General features: G+C 34.7%; 1 long non-coding RNA gene across 3 annotated transcripts in view; it reads right to left on the minus strand.

The window, feature by feature from the left end:
- Window positions 1-2,115: 2,115 nt before the first annotated feature.
- The window catches only part of LOC118195744 (uncharacterized), a 56,047-nt gene continuing 31,025 nt past the window's right edge, over window positions 2,116-27,137 (minus strand). Inside the window, exons 1-4 of one of the 3 annotated variants that reach the window (XR_004759314.2) lie at window positions 24,894-25,023; window positions 8,783-8,910; window positions 3,650-3,752; window positions 2,116-2,499 (exon numbers count right to left, since the gene is read on the minus strand). This is a non-coding gene — a long non-coding RNA (uncharacterized LOC118195744). Of the gene's footprint in view, window positions 2,500-3,649; window positions 3,753-8,782; window positions 8,911-24,893; window positions 25,024-27,137 lie in introns of those variants that run through there. The other 2 variants (XR_015040200.1, XR_015040201.1) reach the window with 2 other exon arrangements.

Genomic DNA, 27,137 nt, shown 5'->3' on the forward strand with positions numbered 1-27,137 from the left:
TAAAAGTTGCGCCGTCGGGGAAGTTATGGTTCTTGAGGGAGTGTTATGTTGGGCGTTTTAGTTAGCAATAAAGGTTTTTAGCGTGCAGAAATTTAAATCAATGTCCTTAAGACTCTACTAGACTGACAAGGGAATTATTTCTCCGTCTGATTTAATATTATTCCAAGTCCTGAGACTTTTAAGCTAACCTTTTTATTAATCTTTTAAATTAAACAGAAGACACCACTTGCACGTACAAATAATCTCAGCCACTTACGGATATTTAATGCTTTTTACAGCATTTCATAGAGTGGGATAAAAGTGAAAGTGCATATACCGGTTATTTTAATCAAAACATGAGCAAAATTTTTCTAGCTAGTACTTAGTAACCTACTACAAAATAATATGAACTACTCGACATAGATGCCGCTTAAGAATGAATATGTTTCCCTAGCTTAAATTAATCAAGCATTTTATAGCTGGCTTATTAATAACTAGAAAGTCCGGTGATCATACGAAATGACCGATGTTCTAGAGATTATAAATTAATGATTAAAATTGATTATAAACGATAATTCCTAATGCAAACAAATGTTTACATTCCCTCTGACACGCTCAATTTGCGTTCTGTTCTAAACCATTTCAAAAACAGATGATTGCTAATGCAAACAAATGTTCATGTTTCCCCTGACACGCTCAATTTGCGTTCAGCTGAAAATTCACTTTAAAGCAGTTTGTCGGAATAAAATCAGGCAAAATTTAAAACTCTTTACGCGAAAGGATATTTAGCATAGTTTGGGTAAACCTACCTGATGTGATGTACTACGCACAACTCGTTAGTTGGTTTCGTCTCCTTTAATTTCTCAACGTTTGCAAGTTTCTAGGTAATTCATAAGTAAATATAGTTAAATGCATAATAAGGAATTAAATGCATTTACGCGAAAGGATATTTAGCATAGGAGTTTGGGTAAACCTACCTGATGTGATGTACTACGCACAACTCGTTGGTTGGTTTCGTCTCCTTTAATTTCTCAACGTTTGCAAGTTTCTAGGTAATTCATAAGTAAATATAGTTAAATGCATAATAAGCAATAATTGTATGAATTAAAAATATTTAAATGTTCTTAAATACTATGATAATTTAATTAAAACAATGGTAACTGGATGTATGGTATCATTGTATATGGAATATTTGAATGCCTTGGCAACTTCACCCCATTGGCTAGTACAGTTACACAAGCAACCAATAAACTATCGCCGACAAACAGACACTTAAGCCGCATATAATAAAGATTCTGATCTTGCCCAGTGACACATGAAACAAGGTTTCAAAGCATTAAGTTACCTTCTTGCCGCATTTTGGGGAAAAGTGCAGAGCAGTTGATATTTTGTGCAATATCATATCAAAATGCAAATTTACAAGGAAGCTTAGAATCTTAGTTAATATTAATTAAACGTTAATAATTATGCAAAGTATATGATTCCGACAGCGGTATTTACATACCAGACTGGATATACTCAGTTTTAAATTGCAACATTAAGAAAAGCAATCGGTGCTTACCCCAATTTAATTTAATATAATTTAAAATGGTATTATTTGAAATTTATATTGGAAACGCAATCGGTACCAATATAAATTTCAAATTATGCCATTTTTAATGAAGAGACACAAATAGGTCTAATTAAACTGTCTCAAATATTTCACTCTTATCGTCGAATCGCTAAATGTTTAAAACCGACGTAATCAGTAGCAGAGGCGGGCCGATAAGACATAAATTGCAGCGATCTGCCAACATTCAAAGCCTTCGACTTAACTACTCAACTACTTACTTCGCATTTTGGAAAAGATTACAGAAGGAAAAGTTATAGTAAAAGTTTTAAATCATAATAATTGGTTAATTAGCATAAAATAGCTTATAATTTTACCTTAAATATGTGATACAATCATTAAAGAAATACTGCATTTTCAAATTACAAATATTTAGTAGTCAGAGGGTGAATGAAAAGAGGAAAAATTTTAAAGGATATTACTTAACAATATCAATACAAAAGTTATGAGTTAATCAGGTAGCATACGTGCATGAAATTAAAGATCCTTCAACGATTAGAACTAAGCGGGAAGTAATTACTGAAATTTTATTGAAAAAGGTATCTTTATTTTCAACATATTAAACAATCTTTATATCATAATAAAAATCACAATTATAACGAATAAAACAGTTTTACACAATGAACCAGCGATGCTTATTTATTTCTTGCAAAAATATCATTTAGTTGTAGTGATAACATCAGTATTTCGTTATTTAGCACACTGTAGGAATATTCTTTTAGAATTAGGATAAGATAATTGTTAACATTTGTAATTATTTATACGAAGCTTTCATTATAGTAGCAGCTTTCTTAAATTTGGCCCGTCACTGGAAGTCTGTAAATAAATTTTATGCACTTGATCGTATTTTCAAAAGATGATAGTTGTTCGTCTTGCCAATATTCTACGCTGGATCGGCATAACACATACTTCTAATAAAAGATGGAAGTAAAAAGAACTGAAATTCATCACTATATATTTTTAACTGAAGGAAAAAAAAACACGTTATGAAAATTTTCTTGCCCATTACTGCATGTTGCTATTAAATCTTAAATTTAAACAAATTTAAATTCTTAAAAAACACGTATAAAAGTAAAAAAGCAAATTTAAATTCTAAAAAAAGGAAAAAAGCCAAAATTTAAAATAATTTAAAAAATTGTTTCATAAGAATACATTAAATTTAATTAAAAAAATTAAATTTAAATACATATTTAATTAAATATTCTTTGCGCCATTGCTGCAAGGAATGAAATTTAAATTTAAACAAATTCAAATTCTTAACAAATACGTATAAAAGTAAAAAAGCAAATTTAAATTCTAAAAAAAGGAAAAAAGCCAAAATTTAAAATAATTAAAAAAAAAAAAATGTGCAAACATGTAAAAGATTTAATTCTCGAACTAATCTACAATATCATTTAAATTCAGAAGCATACGCAAATCAAGTGCAAAATCTATCTATGAAAATAAATCTACTTATTTAATAAATTAAAATTAAATTAAACAATTTTTTTTAAAAAATGCATATGTGAATGACCGTTGTGTGTTCTGTATAGTGATCATAGAGCTAACAAACCCTAATTTCAGTTATGAGTATTGTATAATAGTATAATAATAAAGATAATATATAAATATTTAACGATTTTTTTTTTTGCTAAATGCAAAATTCTAGGCTCCTAGGCCTGGATTATTTCCTCAAAAATTAAAGCAGTGTTCTCATTATGTGGAAAAGTTAAGTTATATGAATGTGGCAAAACCACGGGAGCTATCTGCTTAAGAGGAGGTATGCCTTCATAGAGAACTTACTGAGGAAACTGGATCACAGTTATTCTACGCATGGAGAAAACTTCGAAAACCAACCATGCAGCCACATTCGCCCAGGATCGAATCCAAACCAAGTCAAACTACCAGTATTCAGTGATCTTGGCTAATTGGCCGCTCGCGGAGTTAAAACGAAGTAATTGTGGGCATCTAGACGACATATTTTCCTGTATCAAGGGACTATCTTAAGAAATAGGAAGTAAATATCATTCAAGAACTGGGAAAATAATGAAACTAACATAAAAAGTACAATTAACAACTAACGTAGCGTGCAATTCTGGAAATTCTTCGTGCAGTGCAGCTGCTAGGTTTCTCCAAAATATATTTCTGTATATTCAGTAGAGTAAACAACATTTCCAGTAGTTATCTGAAATGCAGAAACATTGACAGTGTGATATGTAAAATTTCTTACATAGCATAAATATATATGTACAAGATATAGAGCTTGGATGATAAAATTGAAGTACTTGGCAAATAGCACTCCAAATTTCAAGCATATGAACTTCTGATTGGAAACCCTGAATGATTTCAGAATTTTTAAGTGTAAAATTGTAATTTTCAAAGGCATCAGAAATAATAATTTCAAATATATAGAATCATAGGGTGTAAATGTGAGATATACCAGAGTTCAAAGCAGAGCGATATACTAAGGGTTTTAGCTTCCCCGTTCCGAGAACTAAGCTCACTACAGGTCGACTCTGCCTTCGGGCACGTCGTGGAGGTTCAACCTCCACTATTACCCTCCAGCAGAGCCGCGCACCACCTGGATACGTCACCAGGCAGCACCGGTCGTCAAATGCTCCTGCCAGTCGCTCGGGCGAGCCCGTCGCAGCGGGACATTACCCAGCGACCCCGGGGGAAATCCCCACGGGTTACTAGCACCACGCCGCGCTAGGACGTGCCAGACTCCGAGGCCGGCCAATAAGTGACCTTTCCCAGAGCCTTCAGAACCACCAAGTTCATAAATTTTATACCCCCGTGGCCGAGACTGCCTAGGTACAGATCCTAGCCAGTAGCTTCGCAGAGTTCTCTACGTCGACCCCCGGGGGGAGAGCGATATACTGATGTTCATCTGGCTGTCGTATAAATTACCAAGATATCAGACCTATCTGATGCGTAGGGACTATTCTACATACTGTGGGTCTTAGCCATTAACCCAATTTGATCATTCACTCAAACTGTCCAGAAATTTTCCTTTAGCTGGGATTATTCAACTCCCTCTCGATCTCTTTTTAAAAGAAGATTCATTACTGCAAGAAATATAATCATAGGGAAAAAAAATCGTAAAATGACCTTTATTTTTTCCCTACCTTCTCGATTTTATTTTCTTTAAGTAGGATTTATTAATTTTGAACTCTGAATTCCCATTCTTCCCATCGGCATTTTCGAACTATGTGAGATAGTTCGTAGTTAGAAAGAAGCTTTAAGAATTGTGTCCAACTTTTGTTCCTAGCTCTTAGGAGCAATCATAATAAGAAATGAGAAATCTGATATGATAGAAAAACATAGTATCAGTTGTTTTTGAGTATGCAAGTGAATTAGTTTCACCTCCTCACAACTCAAGTCGTGACGCACATAAAAAAAAGTCTCGTTTCTTTAACTATGGAGAATCCCAAATTATCAGTTTAAATTTCTATTGGATCTTCCTAAATAAAAATATTTCTCTAATTATTGCCTGTAATATCTGGCCGTGATTTAGGATATCTTGAGTCGATTATGCATTGAGGAAAGTTATGTTTTTCTGATTCTGACCGCTTTTCCTTCTTCTATTTCCTGATGCTGACAACAAGCTAAACAATTATTTCGTCACTCTCTGTAAGAGCTAAAGTGAAAGAGTAGAAACTAAAGTTGCTTCTATTATTTCACCTTTTGTCTCCATGTTTACGTTTACATTTAAAATAATTTCCTTTTTATAACTCGTATGAGCAACAAAACGTTCTCTTAAAACAATTACATAACGATATGCGATATGTTTTGAGATTTTATCACACTGTAATCTGGGTATTTTATAAGGTATTCCTCCCGCTTTCTTAGCATGCTTTCGTGGTGTAATGATCGGCACACTCGGCGCGTATTAGAGAGGTCCGAGATTCGATTCCCGGCTAAGGCATTGCTCATTTTTGGTGTCTTCTGCTTCGAAATAACCTAATGTTCCCACAATTTTAGCTATTGAAGTGGAAATTCAGTATGGAAATTCAATGTATGCAAGTAAGGATATAATTTTAACATTCTATTAACATTTCACATGTCATAGCTGCTCTAAAGTCTGGGGACACGCTTAATTACGGATGTTGCAGGGCCTCTAAACAAATTTTACACATTTCATGATGTAATTCTCGTAAGAAAGAATTTAAATCACAAGCGTTACCATAAAAGATTATAAACTGATTTAGCTCAGGAGGAAATATAAAATTTTGTTTTTCAGGGCTTAGGAAGACCACCCTAGCATTGCTATGCCATTACCATTTAGATCAGTGGTAGCCAAAGTTTTTTCATTCTATGGCCAACTTAATACTTGGATTCGTGCTATAGGCTGCTTAATAAGTTTTGTTCAGTCAATACATCTGACCCTTGAATTTCGCAGTGTCAATAAAATATTACGCTTTTGGTATTTAAATACTTAATGTTAATAGAATTATAAATTAAATTGTTTTATTCGGCATTCAGTGCAGGTCGTGACGAATATTAAGAGAAAGCTAAGCCGGAAAATCAAAAATACAAGAGCACGTGCATTTAACATTTAATAAATAAATATCTCTTTTTGATTTCGAGAAATTGTTAGAACAATCTCGTGCGGGCGATATAAAAAGCTATAAAAGCCAGAGATCTCTGGCTTCTATAACTTTTTACCTCAGCTCAGCTCAGTTTTGTTTAGAAAACTACTGTTGTTTACTGTAGCGAATTCGCGGTGAAATCGAATTAGCTTTCTCTACACTTCTCTATTTTGGATTAGTTCTGTTGAACGTTTTTAGTAGTTTAAAAGATAACTACTGTGAGATATTGGGATATTGTACAAATATTTCAGGAAATTTAAGCATTTTGTTTTATTTGTTGAGAAAATAATAAATTTTATTCATTTTTCATCTGACTTGTGCATTAATTCATAACGAACCCGTACGCACGCAACAATATCTCTAAAACTGATTATTTTTATTATTTTTAATTTATCATTAGTTTACATTATGTAACAAACTTAATTTAAAATTAGAAAAAGGCCCCCAAATTATACTTTATTCTAGAACTGCATTTTTATTTTGTTTTATCGACATAACTTTATCATATTACTCAATTCTAGCAATAAAAAAAATATACCTGTTAAAATTTCATTATTAAAATACCTTGATTTCTACTAGTTTAAATAAATTATGAGTAGAAACGAAAAACCATTTTATCTCATCTTACATGCTCAAAATATCTCTTACTCTCAAAAAGGAAACAATAACTTCATATATTACTTAGATTATTTTATTACCAAAGAAAGCTAAATTTTATTTCGCTCATTCATTTTTTATGCTTAAAAGGAAATTTCTGAGATAAAAATCAACTATGCGTAACGTCAACCTGAACTGATGAATCGGTCTAAATAGCATGTTATGTCGAAGTAAATTGTCCAGGCATTAGACTGTTGTGATTCTTCTCTCACTTAAACTTGTATGGGATTTATTAATAATCAGATTTTAATGAAACTAACATGCAGTTTGTTTCGGCAGATAGAAAGCTTGATATTTGAAGATTTTTTAGGTAGCAAAACATATAAAAATCAACCATTTGTAAAACGGGACGGTGATGTATTACCTATTAGGGGAAAAAAAAGAAAACGAATGTCTAGTTTTTAATTAATAAAACACACAAAACAAGGTGGATGAAAACAAAATATTAGCGCACCCAACCAAGAGTTGACATTGAAATTTTGAGTTCCGTATACAAAATTAATAAAGTGTTGAGGAAAAATTCATTGCAATTTATTCAACAGCGTAACGTCTTAGGTGGAGTTGGGCATCTCGGTACAATCCCTCTCTTCCTCAGGCGCGCAATATTACCAGACAGTTTCTCTTAGGCATATTCCAATCGTCAAATAGAGAATAGGGCCACTGACATGTACAGTCCTCGTAAAGTCCACTCGGTGTGTCTGGGATGTGGCGAGAATTTTACTGATTCCGATCGACTGAAAAATCCATTCAACTACTGGTCTTGACCTCAGCTGTAGAATCCACCCCACTACTTGGATTTCATCTCTTTGGTAGAATCCACTCGGCTATTGGACTTGACCTTTCCTCTTTGGTAGAATCCAACTCGACTAATGGACTTGACCTCTGCTCTTTGGTAGAATCCACTCGGCTACTGGACTTGACCTCCACTCTTTGTTGGAATTCATTCGGGTACTGGACTTGACCTCTCCTCTTTGGTAGAATCCACTCGGCTAATGGACTTGACCTCTGCTCTTTGATAGAATCCACGAGGCTACTGGACTTGACAGGACTCGGCTTCTAGGAAGAACACAGCCCCTCTAGCGGTACTGGAAGCCCACCTACACTGCTGCCCACCACTACTGATAATTATGCAAAATATGCAGATTTCTGCCCAATATTTGACACTATAGGACAACTATATTGTGAATAAGTTTTATTCCAAGAAATCCAAGAATACTGGAATCTATGTTTATATTTTTCATTCTTTATCATCATAAAACTCAAAAAAGAATGACTTAATGTCAAAGAAGTCAACGTTGTTTTTGCCTTTAAATAAGATACACACCAATTTCCCCATCCAGATACACGAGATTTTATCTTTCTATGTTTCTTTAACGTGTGAAAAATGCTAGGAACACATAAAAGAAGAGACAGAATTTGGCAAAGTGAATGAACTTGAAAAAATAATGCTATCTATATTTTCTCGCAAGAAATATAACAAAAAACGTAATCGCCGAAAGTTATGGGCGGATAATTTTATTTCAGTTATTTACAAATATCTCAAATTTAAAATTAAGCGAAATGAAAAACCATAGTTTAGAGTAGATTTTGAATTAAACATCTGAATAAAAAAAAATTTTTTTTTGTTCCGGTGTCTGACAGCCCGCGAAAACGATATAATTTTATTTAAAATAAAATCTAAGGACGCGTTTTTGTCTAATTTTAAATTTTACGTAACGCGTTTATATTCCAATTGAATCTCAGATTGTCGATTCATTTTTAACAATTTAAGATGTGGAAATTTTGAAATTTATTTTTAAGTTGTGAAACTTTTCCAAAATAGTTTAACTTTTTACATGATAAAACACTTGAAGAAAAAAGAACCTAAACAGATTGTAAAATCAATGAACATTTTTAATGAGAGATTAACTTAAACATAGTTTCATACAGCAGACAAAGCGAAGAAATGAAAAAAACATATACTTACATACAAAAGAGTTATGCCATCACCGCTAAGATAAATGCAAACTGCACATCCGGTAGGAGAAGCGTTCTCAAGCTAAACGTCGTATTATAATTTATGGTACAACAATCCCCCCTTTCGATGTTTGGCGGCTGAAAAAAAAATAAACATTAATCATTTACAGTTATTCTAATTAATTTACAGCACTAAGAATGTTTCGAAGTAGTCAATGTTTTTGTCAGCACATCAGCAGGCATTTTCTCTGTTGGCACATATTTAACTCCTGTTTCATTACCGTCATAAATTTCATGTATGAAATGGTGTCTTATGTCTAATGCCTATGTGTTTAGTGCGTGAGTGGTAAACAGAGTTTTTCATAAGCTTCTGTGCACTTTGATTATCACAATATATATAATGGTTGGATAACCATCATTAAAATTGAATTCTTTGAGAAAACGACGTAAATACACTGCTTTTATAACCTTTTATAATGTCTATGTGTTTAGTGCGTGAGTGGTAAACAGAGTTTTCATAAGCTTCTGTGCACTTTGATTATCACAATATATATAATGGTTGGATAACCATCATTAAAATTGAATTCTTTGAGAAAACGACGTAAATAAACTGCTTTTATAACCACTCTGTAAAAGACTGATGTACTCTGCTTCAGTACTTGATAATGCAGAGGTTTGTTGTTTTCACGATTCCCATGTTATTGGATTTCCAGCAAGCTTAAATAGGTAACCTGTTTAGAAATTTCTAGTATCAACATCAGACGCCCAGTCGGCATCGATATATCCAATATTTGCTTTTCCAGTCTTTCGAAATTTTAGACAACAGTTTTTAGTTCCTTTTAAGTACCGAAGAACGTGCTTTGCAGCCAACCAGTGCAATTTTCTAGGATTGTTATTAAATTGGTCCACGTGACTGACAGCGTATGTAATATCCGGCCTGGTAAGCACGGATAAGTACATAAGCGAGCCAATTAGACGACGATAAGGTTACATCAGTTCCGGATCTAGCGGGGGGCAAGCCGGGATTCTTGCCCCGGGCGGCTACTTTCGTGGGCGGCAAATTCAAATATTTTTTTCAAATGTTAGTTAGAAGCACTTCGGGATTAGAGTTAAGATTAGGACTGAATCCAAAATTAAGCTCACCAGAAAGTCCGTGAAAGTTCAGAAAGGCGATTCTCCTAGGAGGGGACGATTTTCTAATTATGTCACTTTGGTACGTATTTTTCCTTTATAACAAAAACAAAACAAAACAAAACAAACAAACAAAAAAAAAAAAAAAAAATCTGAAATGTTTCAGATTTTAAATTACGTCCAAAGGGGCGTTTTTTAACATTTTGTGTGTTACCTTTCTTTATTAAATATCATGTTCCTCGCACTTAAACCATAAGATCCAGTGCAACAGCAATATCGTAAAATAGTTTTAAAACGAGCATATCTTTAGAATTTCCGATACAGAGACTCACGCGCTGGAGATAAAAATGTTTTTTCTGCACAACGTTGCCATTGCTCGCTTTGAAATCCTTGAGTTTGTTAATCAAAAATTCGTCAAAGATTTAAAAAATAGGAAATCGATCATAAAACAAATTTCAAATTTCAAATTTGGTCTTCCACATGCTCATATTCGTTGGAGGATTACGTTATTCAAAATTCGATGACTCTATGTACCGTTATTTTATGACAATGTGAGAAATATACATACATTTACGCAGATTTTCATTATTTAATTTCTTCAAATATAATGCAGGACTCTAACATTTTATGGCAACAGTTTGAAAAGTGAACCGACATTTATCCGTCCGACGCAAAATGCCAAAACGAAACTAATAGTCCTTCGGGATTCAAATCCCTTTGGACTAAAAAAAAGCACGTAAGGAATTTAGTATAAAATGGAGCTTAGTTTTTACTTCAAATCCTACCTGTTTCATATTTATTAAACAAATTAAAACTTGTTAGAGAAACTTAAAGGATGATGGGTGAGAGCGGCAGTTTTAGCTTTTGCCCCACATCAGAAAAATCAAAGATCCGGCGCTGGGTTACATTGTTCATTTCTTCCTTTTCACTTTCAGAAGGATACAGTCCTTTACTTAATTTTACATTAGCATCTAAAGGCGTTGCTACTCGTTTTGCATCCTGCATATTAAACCTTCGTACAATGTTATCAACTTTCCGCTGAGATAAACTAATAGAATTATTATTTACATCTTGATTAAATTCTGTTCCAAGACAATAAGGAAGTTTGCCTAAATCTTTAACATGGAATTCTTTAGAAAGATAATCTTTAAGTTCAGCATATAAATCACAGCTATTTGTTGCTATTACTAAGTCATCTACATATAAAATTCGAATTAACTCACCTTGAGATGTTTTCATCTTGTAAACACACTTATCTGGTCTTCCATTGTATTGATCATCTATTGATTGTAATGGTTGTAATTCAAAGTTTTTGAGTTTTTTGTCTAATTTTTCATATCACTGTCGTCCACTTTGTTTCAAACTATAAAGAGACTTTTGCAAAGCATAAGCATAATCAGGATTATTTTGGTTTTCAAGACCTTTAGCTTGTTCCATGAAATTTCTTCTTTTAAATCTTCGTTAACATAAGCCACAACAAAATCTAGCTGATATAAAATAAGGTCTTGTTCAGCACTGTATGCAGTCACAGTTCTTATAGAGCTTGTTCTGGCTACTAGAGGAAAGGTTTCATTGAAATCAATTCCAGGTTCATGTACAAATCCTCTAGCAACCGATCGAGCTTTTGAACTGTTCCATCTGCATTATACACTGACTACCAATAAGTATTTGGACACCTATGCAAATGACGATTTCTGCGGTCCCAAAGTACGCCACGGACTCCGCCGGTATATATCGTGTAGGAAACAGCATCGGCTTTAATCGCATGCAAGATGCCTCGCAGTTCGGAGCTCTCTGATTTCGAGAAATGTATAATTATCGGGTATCACAAATGTGGCTGATCCTTAAGGGACATATCTAGCGATCTGAAGTACCCAATATCGGCAGTGGCCTATGTGATTAAGAAGTGGATGGTGAGGGGTGATTGTTGGAATGTGCCCCGAGTCGGCAGACCAACGAAACTGGGGCATAGAGACCGACGAGTGCTGTTCAGAGAAATTCGGAAGAACCGCACCCAACCGATGGCCCTCATCCGCGAGGAGTTTCAACCAGCATCCGGGAGTATTGTTTCAATGAATACCATCCGTAAGGAAGCACATTTGCTTCGTTTTCATGGCCATAAGCCTTTGATCACAAAGTCCAACAGCGCTGCTCGGTTAATGTGGTGCAAAGCACATCGAAATTGGACCGTAGATCAAAGGAAGCGGGTTCTTTGGAGTGACGAATCAAGGTTCACCCTTTACCGTTCGGATGGCAGGGTCTGGGTCTGGCGTCTACCTGGAGAACGTCTCCTGCCAGAATGCATTGTGCCAATAGTCAAGTTCGGCGAAGGTGGAATTATGGTCTGGGAGTGTTTCTCCTGGTATGGGCTGGGACCCTTGGTTCCCATTCATGGTAAGCTCAACTCCGATGCCTACTGCACTATTTTGGATGACAATGTACTTCCTACGTTGTGGCAGGTTTACGGGTTGGACCCCTGTTACTTTCAGGACGACAATGCCAGTTGTCATGTTTCGACGTTAACCAAGGCTTGGTATGGTGCCAATGGAGTTCATCGAATGGACTGGCTTGCCCAGAGTCCAGACCTGAACCCTATCGAGAACCTCTGGGACGAGTTGCATCGCCGAATTCAGGTGTGCACTACCCGTGCAAAATCGGTGAAGGAACTTCTATGTCTTCTCCAAGCCGAGTGGAAGAAAATACCACTAGCTGTCATACAAAGACTGTTGAAAAGTATGCCCCGGTGGGTCCACGCTGTAATTACCTCTCGTGGAGGCCCTACCAACTATTGATTTGGAATAAAGTTAGTTTTTCTTTTCTATCACAGGTGTCCAAATACTTATTGGTAGTCAGTGTATTTCATTCTAAGAACCCAGCGATGTTTTGTGGCCGCTTTTCATGCACCATTTTTAACAAGTGCGTGATACTCATTTTGCGTAGTATTATGTCATTATTCAGCATTAACTTCTATTTAATGCTTCTTCTAATGTCGGATTTGTTTCCTCTCCTTTTTTTATTATGCTTATATTGCGGTACTTCTTTTTTGGTCTTCCTGGATTCCCAATCTTGATTTTATTTGCACGACCTGGCCCCCTTTTAATTTACATATTATTGCTTCGGAATCAGAATCTTCATTATCAGATGATTCAGCAGACGCTTCTGTCATATTTGAGGACACTTCTGTTATTTCACAGCCGATATATGCTTTACATTCGAAGGTTCTTCTTTTTTTTATCAGGAATATTTTGAAGAAGTAAAACTCCTAAATCTTTATCATAATTATGTCAGTTTTCAAATTCATCAATCAATCTAACATCTCGGTTTATAACTATTTTTCTGGAATTTTTTTTTCCCACAGCCTGTATGCTTTCGATTCATTTGAGTATCCTACAAAGATATCATGTGATCGAGAATCGAATTTCCCTTTAGACCTTTTATTAAGTAAGAAACATTTCTGTCTGAATACTTTGAAGTGAGATAGAGTTGGATTGATGCCAAAACATAACTTGTATGGTGTCTTGTTTACTCCCAGACTTCGATATAAGCAACGATTACGTATATAAAGAGCACAATTCAAGGCTTCGATCCAAAAAGAATTGGGAAAGATTACTTTGGAGTAACAAATATCTGGCCATTTTAGTTTAACTGAGAATCAATCGTTTAGCTCTCGAACTCTGTTGAGGAGTCATTTGGTGCAGAGAATTCTCGTTTAATATCACATTCTTGAATATATTTATTACATTCTTCTCCGCGATACTCGAGGCTGTTATCAGTGCGAAGGATTTTTATTTTCTTTCCTAGACGATTTTCGACTGCAGCTTTGTATTTATTGAATGCATTTTCACTTCGTCTTTAGTTTTAAGAAAACTGGCTTCGACATAACACGATTTGTCGTCTATGAAGGTACAAAATAACGCGAACCAGCATCGGATGGGACTCTCATAGGTGCACACAAATCTGAGTGAGTCAAGTTCAGTAATTCATCACTTTGAAATTTTGATTCTTTTTGAAAAGGTTGCGCAGTTTGTGTTTACCTTGGATACAGGCAGTCTTTTAGAGATTCAGTATTATTAAAATTTAAATTTCTAACCATATTATCATATTTAAGTCTTTTCAAATCAGACTAATTTAAATGACCTAATTTAAGATGCCACTTTACAAAATCACTTACCTCTGCTATTGCAGCTGTTTCAGTGTTTATATATATATATAATAAAGATCACCATGACGAATAGCCTGCACTAGTGTAGATCCATTTGGTTCTATTAGTCTACCATGTCGTTCTGTAAACATCACCGAACGATAACTTGCGGTAGCTTTAGATATTGACAGCAAATTATATTTTAATTCCGGAACACATAGCACATTTCTGAGTGTAAATTTAGTTGTATTATTTTCGTTAGATACTGTCATAAGCACATTTCCAATTCCTGTAATCTTTTCTGTTTTGTAAACTTTATGGTTGAATTCGTTCGAGGGTGAAATTCTGAAAATAACCTTCTGTCATTGCACATGTGAGATGTACAGCAACTATACAAGCACCATGAGGAAGTTTTCTGATAAGCATTGCTTACTGCTAAACTAATCTACTCTTCATAACTCGAAGCCATCACTGAACCTTGATTTCACTTATATAATTGCATATATTTTCTCTCAGCTACTTTCTTTCTGCATTTGAATGCTTTGTGCACATTTTTCGAACAGTAATTACACTTCAAGTTTCTAAACTTTCTTTCAGCAGGAAAATTTTTGTTTGAATTTACCTTCCATTTTTCTTCTATTCTTGATTTTTAGTCTAAAGCGGTAATTTACATTAAAGAACTATTAATTTCGTTTTGGCATTTTGCGTCGAAACCTTTGAAAGGCTGTATCACTTTTCAAATCGTTGCTACCAAATATTATCGCCCCGTATTATATTTGAAGAAATTTTATAATGAAGAATCTGCATAAATGTATGTATGTTTCTCGCATTGTGATAAAACAACGGTACCTAGAGCCATCCAATTTTGAATGACGTAATCCTACTGCGAATATGGACATCCTGAAGCCCAAATTTGAAATTTGGAATTTGTTTTATGATCGATTTCATATTTTGTAAAACTTTAACGCATTTTTAATTAACAAGCTCAATGGTTTCAAAGCGAGCGATAGCAATGTTGTACAGGAAAAAAAAAAAAAAAAAAATTAATCTCCAGGGCGTGAGACTGTGTATCAGAAGTTCTAAAGATATGCTTAATTTAAAATCATTTTGCGACATTGCTCTTGAACTGAATTTTATGGTTTAAGTGCGAAGAACATGATATTTAATAAATAAAGGTTACACACAAAACATTAAAAAAAAAAAAAAAAAAAAAAAAAAAAACGCCCCTTTAAGACGTAACTTAAAATCTGAAACTTTTCAGATTTGCTTTTTTTCTTCTTTTATTCTCAGTATAGTATGCATTCTGTGGATATTGAGACATTTTCCCTTTTTTTGCTTCCCATGCTTCTAGCAGTTTGATTTGCAAAGATTCGGCACTAGGTAAATGATCTCTTGATTCGATGGCGCATCTAAAATTTTTAAAGTTTTCTGGAACACTGTAGAGCAGAAGAATCAATAATAAATCATTAGCTATGTCAATTTCCATTTTTTTAAGTTTATCAATTATTTCCAAGAACTTATTCGAATGTTCGGTCATGGTTTCGTTTTCCGTAATTTTTCTAAACAAAGTCTGTTTTAACAAGGTAGCTTTTTTCGCAGGTCCCTTCGATTCATACGGGGCTTCGAGTTTATTCCACACAACATTTGATATCAATTTGTATGACACAATTAACTGATATTAATAGCAAGAATTACACTTGCGAGAGCGTTTTGATCAGTTTGGAGCCATTTCTTTTCGTCTTCTGTTCCTTCAGCAAGTTTTAACTCTTTATCAGTCACATAATTCCAATGATCGTTTTTAATCAATACAGCTTTTATTTCCAGCTGTCAAAATTATCTTTTCCGAGCTTTTCCATAGAATTCAAATTCGACATAATGTAATACAGTCTCTCACATCCAAAACAAGATTGATTGATATTAGGAAAAAAAAAAGGCTTAACTGAACGCTGATCAGTTCTGACCGTTGATTAGGCTTAAGAGTTCAATGCTGAAAAACTTCAAAATTTTCATTTTAATGAAAGTATTTTGTTACTTAGGCGCAGCTGAAATGTTCCGACAAACGTAACCATTAAGAGCCTAGACAGATTGTAACATCAATGAACATTTTTAATGAGAGAGATTAACTTAAACATAGTTTCATACAGCAGAGAAAGCGAAGAAGTTAAAAAAAGCATATACGTATATACATATGAAAGAGTTACGTCATCACCGAGCAGATGAACGCAAACTGCACATGCGTTAGGAGAAGCACTTTTAAGCTAAACGTCGTATTACAATCTATAATATAACAATACTTCAATACAAATCCAAATCTTTGTAAAAAACCAGTACTCCTTTTTTAAAAAGTTTTAAGCTAAAGTTAGTTGTCGGAAGAGTTAAAGCTACAAGAATCAAACTAATATTCATAAAATTTTCAGAACTAGTTACAAAGGTTTAAATATAGAATTTGCTCCTTCAGCTGCGAAAGTGCTAATGACGAAAGAGGAGCCAGTGATGAGATGAAGGTGAGAAGAAGAGAGATGAGATAAGGCGAGAGAATGAAGAAGATTACGCGAGATAAGATGAGATAAAGGGAGAGAAGCGATAAGATGATATAAGGCGAGAAGAAATATATGTTTGTTCCTCCAAATCGGTTCTTGATCAAGAACTAAATTGCTTAAAAGTAGTTACTATTGGCAGAGGCTTTACAACAAACATTTTTGACAAAGCGGTTAAAAAATTGTCATTTCAGCACATGAAAAAGCACCCTTTCGTTTTAAGAGATTATAAAAATGTTGTTATCATTCTTTTCTTTTCATCAATTAGCTATAAAACTGTATGTATTCTACAGAAGTTCAGCTTTCGAGTCGCTATCTCTTCTGTCAATAAAATTCGCAGTTAAATACTTAAGAACCCGGACGGATAACTACAGGATAGATACAGAATTCTTTGCCAGAGTGGTTTAATTTGCTTTGGTGAAACTAAGCCTTAAAATTTCGTACTAACGAACACAGGCGTGTGCTAGGAAAGAGAAACATATACATCTTCTGTTGCCCAACAGTGTTGGCAATCACACTTTCCATTTTTCATTCAAAACACTCTTCCGCTGGCGAATTAGGTTTTCTAAAAGGGTTTTAAATTCATAAAAATCTTTCATTTCTAGTTAACGGTTCCATTTCTGATTCGTCTTTACCCTCAACTTTTAACGAAACTATTTCATAGTTTTCATTTTTCATCAATAGATGGCAGAAGTAGCTTGACTTCCTTCTTCTCATTCTTATCTTGTCTAATAACTGCATTCTGTTTTGTCATTTGGACTTCTCCAGCTGAAGATGAGGGTTCTATATTTAACCCTCCGAAACTAGCCCTGCAAATGTGTGAATATTACGCTGATTCTTTTCGCTTCTCCAATAATCGTTATTCATTGTGTTATTTTAGCTCAAACTAAAATTCATTGATTTAAATTAAATTAAACTAATTAAAAGCTTTTAATTTTATACTTTAATGCATTGTAATACAGAATTAATACCCTTTTATACAAATATTTCTATTAAAATATGTAGAAGGTGTTTGTTTTTAAACCAACACCATACTCAAATCCATTTGCAGCTGGATCTATCAGTTTGAATTCCCCAAAAAATTTGATAGACGGATCAATGATGACATGGGAAAAAAAGATTTCGTGAAAAACTAGTTCAGAAAGGTCCCAATAGGGAAAAATGTGGCGCTGTTCTAGCCTACATAACTGAGAACTAGAAAAATAAACAATGAAGAGTAATTTCATTGCAGTACCGCTTTAACGAAGCAAATGAATTTTCCTAGAGGGTTACAGAGATGATATTTCAGTGGAACACAGCACTTTATTAAAAACAACGCTTCTTCGGCATAGACGCAGACCTCTTGCAATGTGATCGTCTTCTCGTGGATCACACATTGCATCCTGTGCACAGATTTTCGGCGGCTGAATGTAACATGTTATTAGGAATGAATCTGTGTGGAATATGTTGTCCTTTAAGGTTATCGAGATCGGGGCTTCACTAAGATAGACTTTGAACTTCACATAACCATACAGAAAAAGTAACATGGGGATAAATCCAGGCAGCGAGGCGGCCATGCAATTAGAAAAAAGTGACTTAAACCCTTTCTTCTGTAAAGCGACGGCGCAACAACGGCTATACAGATAGACCAATGCACCTTGGTGCTCCAATCCTATATAAAAGTTACCTGATACAGCAATTATCTCTGCTAAAAATGCGCAATGACGAAACTAGTCAACATATCATGATATCTTTACGTAATAACGGTACGGGAATGTGGTCTTGTTAGAATAATGTTTTCAAAAAAGAATAGTTCCCTGATGAAATCTGCTGTCAAACTAATTTTTCAATAGTGACTTTGGGTGAACTCAGTGGGATTTTCAGAATTGCTGGGAATTATTCGTATGGCCAAATTGGAGAATTGTAAGTGTTAGCAGTCCTATGAAGGTGAAAATGGACCTCATCCTCCCACAGAATTCTTCACGGCTAAGCATTGTCGATTTCTGTTCTGGGAAGAAATGTCAAAGAAAATGCCCCCGTTTATAATCGTTGTGTCTTAATTCCAGGTTTTGGTTAAAGTGGATAAGACGGAAGTGCTACCTTACTTGAAGCTCTGAACAGACTTTCGTAAAAAGTATATTATGAGATAATCCAAAACTTCTCAGATTTGGTATTTAAAATAAGTATATGATAGAGAACAAATATTGCATTTAATGTTTATAAATGTAGTCTTGGAATCATGTTACATGCAATGAGAATAAGTTTTTATGAACAGAAGATCTTATTATGATGCAATTAAATGCATTAGCCTCAGTCCTCAATTTTGTGCTCGTTTTATTTTTGTGTTTCACCCTTTTCCAATAAAATGATGCTGTCCCACAAATGTTACCGCTATGTATTGTTTTCAAAGGAATAATACAGCAATTATAAGTAATGTAGGGAATATAAGAAATGTATAACACTCTGTCGGGAGTTCTAAAGACATGCTGCATTAAAAAAGTTTGTATTTGTTATGTCATTCATTTGTGAATCCGAATCACTCTCTGGCTAGAGGATAAACTAGTACAATCGATGCGATATTTTCAGGTATGAGAACTGACATATACATGAGGTCGTATAGTTATCATGCTATTGTATGGGAGAACTGAATAACAAAAAATAAGTTTGTAGGTACTGTTTTTAATTAACACTGAAGGCATAAAATTTATTAACAACTTAGATTTTATTTATAAATGATGACGGATGACTGGGAAGTGATAGTTTACTTAAAGCTCTATATGGGATATCCTGTACTAGCCACATCAGATTTTTTTCTGATGTTTCTATCACACTGATTTGTTAAGAGTTTCCTATGTATGAAAATACGAATTAGTATAGTATGTTATATGAAGTATTAATTTTTTAAGTAGTTCTGATCTTTTTGAAAACTTTTATAATATGTGGCCAGATATGAGAACTTTTGTAGTGACTTCCTTCTAATTGCCTTTGGGAACATAACTGGAGTCCTGGGTAGGGACAGGGAGTTTACTCAAAACTTTATGTTCGTGCGTGTGATACAGTATAGATACGAAGGGTTAAATTTACCCTTTATTTCTCACAGCGTAAAGCCGTTCCCGCACTTTGGGATACAGAGACCAGCACTTCTGGTCTAAAACGTAGAAAATAAGGAATAACTAAATAAGAACTAAACTTAGATGCTCTACAGAGAATAGTAACCCGAAGATTGGCCTTTTAACACCACGTATTGTTAAATAGCTACTTCACGGCACCAATGTTAAATAAGAAACTACTTGCCGTGAGAGGTTTCTACTTCCTCTTAGGGAGGAAACTAAACTCTTAAGAATTTTGCTAATTACCAAACTTTTAGTGATCGTATAGTAAATTTTTAATGCATTACGTTGTAAAAATTGCATTCCGGGACCGCGCCGTGAGAGGATCGTAAACATAAGAAAAACATATACAAGATATATAGGAAAAACATATTAAATATATAAAGAAACATATAAAAATTTTTAACAGTTTAACTTCCTTTCAGAATGAGATCAGTTAACTTATCCTCATTTTTCTGATATTTGCCAGACAGCCGTGATTCTAATTTTGCCCTGTTTTTGACCACAGGCAATATTATCAATGGATGTGTTATGAGTACATAGAATCTATAATTCTCAAATCCCCACTCACATAGCGGATTCTTTCTAATGCTTTAGTACCACATCAATGCCTGACTTCAAGCGTAGCAGCTTCTTACAGAAAGCATATTCTTTGAAGCTCCTTTGTACCACATCAATGCTTGACTTCGAGTGTAGCAGCTTCTTACAGCAAGCAGATTCTTTGAAACGCCTTTGTACCACATCAATGCTTGACTTCGAGAGTAGCAGCTTCTACAGCCTTCTCCCCCAATCTTATAAACTTCTTTAACCGTGTGTAATTTGGTTCCTAAGCTTTCCACAGAGGTCGAAATTACTGGATGGTTTCATCGATAGACGCATTGTATGCAGTATTTACTTAAATCATTACACTGGATTTTCTGGTATTGTAAAAACTTGGGGGAGGGGGGAGCTAAAAGTTGCGCAGTCGGGGAAGTTATGGTTCTTGAGGGAGTGTTATGTTGGGCGTTTTAGTTAGCAATAAAGGTTTTTAGCGTGCAGAAATTTAAATCAATGTCCTTAAGACTCTACTAGACTGACAAGGGAATTATTACTCCGTCTGATTTAATATTATTCCAAGTCCTGAGACTTTTAAGCTAACCTTTTTATTAATCTTTTAAATTAAACAGAAGACACCACTTGCACGTACAAATAATCTCAGCCACTTACGGATATTTAATGCTTTTTACAGCATTTCATAGAGTGGGATAAAAGTGAAAGTGCATATACCGGTTATTTTAATCAAAACATGAGCAAAATTTTTCTAGCTAGTACTTAGTAACCTACTACAAAATATTATGAACTATTCGACATAGATTCCGCTTAAGAATGAATATGTTTTCCTAGCTTGAATTAATCAAGCATTTTATAGCTGGCTTATTAATAACTAGAAAGGCTAGAGTCTAGAGGATAAACTGGTATAGTGATCGTATAGTGAATTTTTAATGCATTACGTTGTAAAAATTGCATACCGGGACCGCGCCGTGAGAGGATCGTAAACATAAGAAAAACATATACAAGATATATAGGAAAAACATATTAAATATATAAAGAAACATACTGTAATAGGCTTCCAGATTAAATATCAGTTTATTCGAATTCATCATCAATAAAATAAAATCTTATCCTCATCAGAGAGTCTAAGGGGAATTCTTCAATTTGTCATTTACTTTTTATTTTACCTTTAAATTCATACAAAAAACCTTAAGGTTTGTCTTGGTAATTTAAAAGGGGAAAGGGAAACAATTGAAAGCCTGAGAATTAAATTAAGATTCGACTTTGTTATTTTACATTCCAAGGAAATCGTTGAAACCTTACTTAAAGTTCAAACACAAAAAATAGACTTATCTGGTCAGGACGTCTTGAAGTGGAGGACTCGTATCCTAATAAGCGTTGACGTCGGCGGGGCTCATCTTTACGGTCACAAATGGAAGTTTCAGAAGACATCGTCCTGTCCTGGCACTATTGGCGAAACACACACGCAGGTAACTGGTTTTCATAACGACGAAGCTATTTTAACTCTGGAAAACAGAAACAGGAGCACTGCTGCCCAGCACGGCTATCCGCCTGGTCTTGAAAGTCTTAAGTCAACAGGCAGGTAACTGGTTTTCATAACGACGAAGCTATTTTAACTCTGGAAAACAGAAACAGGAGCACTACTGCCCAGCATGGCTATCCGCCTGGTCTTGAAAGTCTTAAGTCACTCGCCCGGTTCAATTTCGCCTTTTAACCAGAACGCGGCAGGGGAGCATCTCTCTTCGTAAATTACATCTTTTCTATCGCTTTCAAGCAAGTTCCAAGAGTAACGTCCTAAAGTAAGTTCAGCCGGCCAGTAAGTCTCTCCAAGTCTTGCACGAAAAAAAGACACCCAAAAGTCTTTCCAAGAGTACGTGAGTAAAGTCTTAAATCTTTCAGCAAATATTCATACCTCTTCAACCTCGCCTCTTAACCAAAACGCGGCCGGGGAGCATATTTGCCGCTCACCGCCGGGAAACATCTCTCTTCGTAAATTACATCTTTTCTATCGCTTTCAAGCAAGTTCCAAGAGTAACGTCCTAAAGTAAGTTCAGCCAACCAGTAAGTGATTCCAACTCGAATTTTCTTCGTCTCCTTCACAAACGCGGGCTCCCACTATGGCTTCACTTATCGCCCCCTTAATTTTGTCAAAATTTGCGTTTTCAACCCCTGAATGCTTCCGCATTCAGGGGTTGAAAACGCAAATAAGGGTGATCGCGCATGCGCGCCCTTCTTCACTTAGCCAACAACCGAACCCTCAATCGCCAAAAACCTGAATGACTTACATTGAAAGTCACGTAGCAACCTTTGACCTTTCTGTCACGTACTTCCTGTCTTAAGGTCAACTACACAATGAAATTCCTTCTAGAACATTCTAAAGGACAAAGCGCGCGAAATCATGACTTAGCAAAAATTGCTTCCCTTTTCCTGCTTCTTTTCACAATGAATCAAAGCTTGTACAAAATTTGCAAATAAAGGAAAATCAATAATATTCTTTTAAACTAAATAATATTCCCAGAAGCATCTGTTTTTCCCCAAAATTAAAGCATTAAAATAAATAATTCAGAATCAAATAAAAATTAAGATTTCCATAAATCAGAAAATCATTCATTTAGTTTTTATAACGCTCTCAGACAAATTCTCTACACAACAGTATGCAGTGAGCAGAATGCAAAAAAAAAAAAAAAAAAAAAAAAAAAAAAAACTACAATACATTTTCAAATATCAGCGAGAACTAAGTTCTGGCCTTAAAGGCAGAAATGAACTGACTGAAAAGCACGCGCGTGGTAAAGCAGCAAGTAGTCTCTCTCTTTTTTGGTTAAAAGCCATATCTTAAATACTTATACAGTTTACAACCTCATTTGCATAAACAAATCTACTCGCTCTTATTATGGCCGGAAATAAAAGAGTATAGCAAAGTTTAAAATAAAATAAACGTTAGTAAAACTTAAAACCCTTAAAAGTTTTACTGTGTTTTAATAATTTGTTACTCTTCTCTTATCGGGACCCGATTCAGAAATGTATATATCTATGCATGTGTACATATGTATATGCATATATGTGTATGTGTATACACAGACATATATTCATACTTACATGTATTACATGCGTAGGTGAACATATACATCCATGCACACATCCATGCATGTCTACATTTTTGAATCCGGTCCTGATAACAGAAGAGTACCAATAATTTTTTTATTAGAAACCGTTTCTTTCTGATTTAAAGTTACGGTATCCAACAATTATAACAGGCTATTTAATTTTCCTAACCAGAAGCATTGCAGTTCAAAGAGAAATTTCAAGTACTTTATTCGAAATTACTAAATACAATGTTTTATTTTCCTAATTTCGAAAAATATAAGCTAAAAAATTGAGCAGACAAATATTTTTGAAAGATTTTTCACCAGTTTTGAAATACCAAAAATATTAATACGAGAATTACGTTTGCATAATGGTTAAACCTTTACATTATAATTTATAAATTATAATGAATTTTCCAGATTAGTTGAAGACAACAGCTCTCTATTGTAGACAATAAGAAAAGGGAAGAGAGTTAACTAAATCTAACTTTAAACTGAAAAAAATCAAGCAATTGGAAAGATTAAGTGATGCAAAATACTTCAATTAAATACCATTGGTTAATCACTCGACAGACAGCAACTTTTCTCAAAGTCAATACATAAATTGCGCCGAGAGGTAAAGTCGCTGAAACTTGGTATTTCCGTCCGAGGTTCGAATCCCGCGAACGGGCTGGCTGCATGGTGTGTTTTCGTGGTTTCCCCATGTGTAACGTGTATACGAGCAAGTTCCCTTAGAAGGTCCTCCACGAAGGCATTCCTCCCCTTAGGCAGATAGCCCTCGAGGCTTTGCCATAATCACACACACAATATATATATATAAATTTCCAGTAAAATTACATTTATAGTTCCTTTGTGATTATTTTCAAAAATAGAAATACTAAAAATAAAAATTAAAAAAAAAAAAAAAAAAAAAAATGAAAAAAACAAAATCTGAAATGTTTCAGATTTTAAATTACGTCCAAAGGGTGTTTTTTAACATTTTGTGTGTTACCTTTCTTTATTAAATATCATGTTCCTCGCACTTAAACCATAAGATCCAGTGCAACAGCAATATCGCAAAATAGTTTTAAAACGAGCATATCTTTAGAATTTCCGATACAGAGACTCACGCGCTGGAGATAAAAATGTTTTTTCTGCACAACGTTGCCATTGCTCGCTTTGAAATCCTTGAGTTTGTTAATCAAAAATTCGTCAAAGTTTTAAAAAATAGGAAATCGATCATAAAACAAATTTCAAATTTCAAATTTGGTCTTCCACATGCTCATATTCGTTGGAGGATTACGTTATTCAAAATTCGATGACTCTATGTACCGTTGTTTTATCACAATACGAGAAATATACATACATTTATGCAGATTTTTCATTATTTAATTTCTTCAAATATAATGCAGGACTCTAACATTTTGTGGCAACAGTTTGAAAAGTGAACCGACATTTATGAGTCCGACGCAAAATGCCAAAACGAAACTAATAGTCCTTCGGGATTCAAATCCCTTTGGACTAAAAATCATTAAAGTAACTCCTTTACAAAAAATGATTATGATAATTCTACTACAATTTTATTAAAAACTTAAAGCAAAATTCTTACCGATTAAGATCAGAAAATGAAAGAGATTACACAGTACCTTCACCAATGACTATCTATTTTCCCTCAATTACTGAACAGGCTGAATATTGTCGCCATTATTTACGTTACTTCCTCTTTCCTTTATTTTCGTCGACCTTTCACTGAAAACTTAAACAAATAAAACAGCAAGATAAATTTTAAGATAGCTCTTGTTTCATTATACTTGAAACTTTTTATCGTTCAGTTTTTTAATAGCTGCAATTACTTTTTGTCATGCTTGAGTCGTTTCGAACCACAGTTAGCAATGACATCTAAGTCTGAAGTTTTTCATTCTTAAAGCAGTGAATTTTTATAAGCGCTAAAAAAAAAAAAAAAAATAATGGGTTTTAGACTAAACATTATTTTGGTAAGAAAGCTACAAAAAGTAGATATAACAAGAAAATTAAAATACCACACTGAGTTTAATATAAAAACGAGAGATATTTACTAGAAATAAATATCTTTCATTGAGCCATAAAGTGATCAACCCTGCTGACAGCAGTATTGTTGGACACGAGTTCAAATCTTAAAGAAAGCTTCGATGTTTGTAATACTATATAATGGTTTTGCGGCCGGGTGATATTTAAAGCGCTGTCGTATCGGAAGTTCTCTAGAGAAGTTTAGTGGTAACTGAAGAGGATATTCTTCGTCAGAATTGGAACGGAATTCCCTCGGTCTGGCTGATAATAAAATTGGTCACTCTCTGTGGCACACCTTAGGCACCGTTCTCGTCGATGAGACAGCTAAATGACCAGTGGATATTGGCCAATTCCGATGAATGCATTTAAGCAGCAAGTGTCCGGTCATTTCTTATAGCTGCAGCTATGTACTTCTGAAGTCCGTAGCATTTTTACATGCACAAGTCTAGCATACAAAAATACATTAATATAATTTTTCACTTTAAAAATTACATTAAATTAAGTACATTTATTTTGGATTACCTAAAGATTTGAAGACCATTTAATTACATTTCATTTAGAATATCAACATACTGTTGCAAACATACGAGATCGTAATAGCTTGAATGGAAACAGAACCGATGATAGCTTGATAAAATTAATTTTATTAAAAGAAACACTTCACAGTTCTGGAACTTTCCACAAAAATACTCTTACAAGTCTTCACAGTATCACAAAGTGAAATAAGTAATTAGACTTCAAGCTACTAAGAACGTTAAACACAATGCTATGCATAGCGCAACTAAAGAACGAAACTAACAGGGAGATATTTCAATATTCCGAACTCAAGCGAAACTAAACAACTATTACTGAGAAACTGATGCTGTAAGCTTATTCCCGGCCGCTGAGAAATCTCTAGTACCTTCCACTTCTCGAAATTACTGGGAGGCATATGATAGCTGGATACCGTTACAGTACATATAAGATCAGTACAGTTATTCAATTACAATATCCGTTATAGTTATACACGGGCCGGACCAAAATGCTGCCAAATGGTCCCCCAATCGGGCGATTTCACGTCATTTACCTCAGTCTTAAATATATTTCCCCTGTAACCTTATTTTTCCGGCTGAGCATCCTTGTTTTCAAGCATTTCACGTTACACTATACGGACAATTTCTCATATTATTTTTTCTAAACTTATGTACACTGCTGGCCACCGTAAATGCAACACCCTGAAGGTAGCATGCAAATAATTCGAATATGATATGATTTATGCAAATGATTAGAATTTCAGCGCAGACGCACATCACGCGCACCTGTGGCGCCACTTCAAAGCGCTATTTAAGGCTTGGAGTTTTCGAAGATTTCCAAGTTCGGCAATTGTGTTTTTCTTGTGGTTTTTCCAAAAGGAAACGATCAATTATGCCTCGTAGTAAACAGCGATCATCGTTTGATCAAGTATCCGAGTTCGACAGAGGAAGGATAGTGGCCTACCGTGAGTGTGGATTATTTTTCAGGGAAATCGGTAGTCGTGTTGGACGGAACCAAACAACTGTAAAGCGGATATGTCACCGTTGGCTGCAGAAGGGTACGACGGACCGACGTGTTCAATCGCATCCAACTCAGTGCACCACTTCACGTGATGACAGGAACATTGTGCGCATGGCAGTGACGGATCACTCAGTCACATCACGAACCATAGCACAGCACATTCAGTCTGTAACGTACCATCCGGTGTCTGCGCGTACCATTCGAAGCCGTTTATAGCACAGTGGTCTGTCCGCAAGACGTCTATTTCTTCGCCTGCCTTAACACAGAACCACAG

The sequence above is a fragment of the Stegodyphus dumicola genome, chromosome 3 (assembly GCF_044657685.1).
Source record: "Stegodyphus dumicola isolate Sdum_Otavi_A_Nest chromosome 3, ASM4465768v1".
Classification (NCBI taxonomy): Eukaryota; Metazoa; Arthropoda; class Arachnida; order Araneae; family Eresidae; genus Stegodyphus; species Stegodyphus dumicola.